Source organism: Mus pahari, chromosome X, assembly GCF_900095145.1.
Source record: "Mus pahari chromosome X, PAHARI_EIJ_v1.1, whole genome shotgun sequence".
In the NCBI taxonomy this organism is placed as follows: Eukaryota; Metazoa; Chordata; class Mammalia; order Rodentia; family Muridae; genus Mus; species Mus pahari.
Window position 1 is genome coordinate 79,015,269 of NC_034613.1, and position 1,714 is coordinate 79,016,982.

Here is a 1,714-nt window from a genome sequence, read left to right on the forward strand (position 1 = left end):
AAAAAAAAAAAAAAAAAAAAAAAAGAAAACCTTAAAAAAAAAAAATCTTACTCGAAAGAAAAAAATATATATATATTCACTATATAAATATAAATATATATATATATATATATATATATATATATATATATATATATATAGTGAAAATAAGCATTCAATGCTCTCGGTTTTTTGAGTGCACATGCAATGTGAACAGCTGCATTCTTGCTTCTACTACCATGTTATTCTCCCCTACTGCAAAATCTTTCCCATCAAGATAGAATGATCCCCTCAAACTATAAGCCAGAATAAACCTCTCCTCCCTCAAATTGCTTCTTGCCATGTATTTAGTCACAGAAATGAGAAAAATAACCAATTATCTTTCCTTTTCATGGATAGTAGCACAGTGACAGCTTTAAAATGATCACTTATAAACAGTGACCAACTGCACCAATTACAGTAGATAGCTACTTTGCAATCCCCAGTAGAAAGATTTACTTCAGAGTATCTAGGATTTAATAATAACAGTTAATATTCTTGTTTTGTTCTTGTTTTACTTCTTTAATCTGAATTGTACTATTTGAGGCTCTCATGCCATTTTACTGTTCTACAGTTTTCCCTTAACAACCTCCATAATCTAGAATGTTATTACAACAAAAAGTTTAGCTTCCAGATATTATATATATATATATATATATATATATATATATATATATATATATATATATATCAGGATATTTATATTTTATACAGACTTACTTTGCCATACCTTTCAAATGATTTCTTGAGTGCTCAAAAACTCAACAACTTCCAATGATTCCAATGATACTATCATAGAAATTATAGTGTTGTAAGACTAATATTTTGTTTTCAAAACAGGCAAATATTTAGTCAGTGATTATTATAGATAAAATGAGTAAAAGAAAATTGCTATTGACTGAGTCTCTGTATGCTTCTGAAATAGAATGCTGAACTCCTAATTTGTCCATGAAATCCTAACTCCACATAGTAAGGAAGGTGGAGCCCTAGTTGGCCAACTCTTGTCACCAAAGAAGCGTCTGGTACTGGGACTAAGTTATATCCAATTGAGTTGTTAACCAAATTATCCTGTGGAAATCCCCAAACAACTCAGGGTGTTGCAAAGATAGTAGGTTGCTCTCTAAAAGTGACATCAGTGGATTTGCTGCTAAAGACAACACCCGTACAACTCATTGAACATGGAGAGTTCGAGCTGGTGTCTACATATAACCTTTACCCATGTGTTCTAATGTCTTTGTTATGGAAAACTAAGCTTCAGGCTACCAAAGAAAAACACAAACACCAATCCAGCCACAAACTCTTTGTTCTATAATCTATCCTGCCCGAAAAATATGCTAGGGCAATGGTGGCACAAAGCTTGTGGGACAACCAGTGTTGTTTGACTTATGACCCACTGCCCTAAATGGAATCCACACTTAAAAATTCTTGGGTGGCCAAGAACTAGAGACTAAATAGCCCAGACATCTAAGGTGAAACCAAATGCTGTTTATTTTTAAAGTGTAGCAAAAATGACTACTAATGATTTTCTATGCTCATAGACAGGTGCCTTATTCAGCCATCATCAGAGACACTTCTGTCTGCAGAAGATGGGAACAAATACAGAGACTCACATCCAGGAATCACAGAGATAAAGAGAAAGAGAGAGAGAGGGAGAGAGACAGAGAGAGGGAGAGAGAGAGAGAGAGAGAGAGAGAGA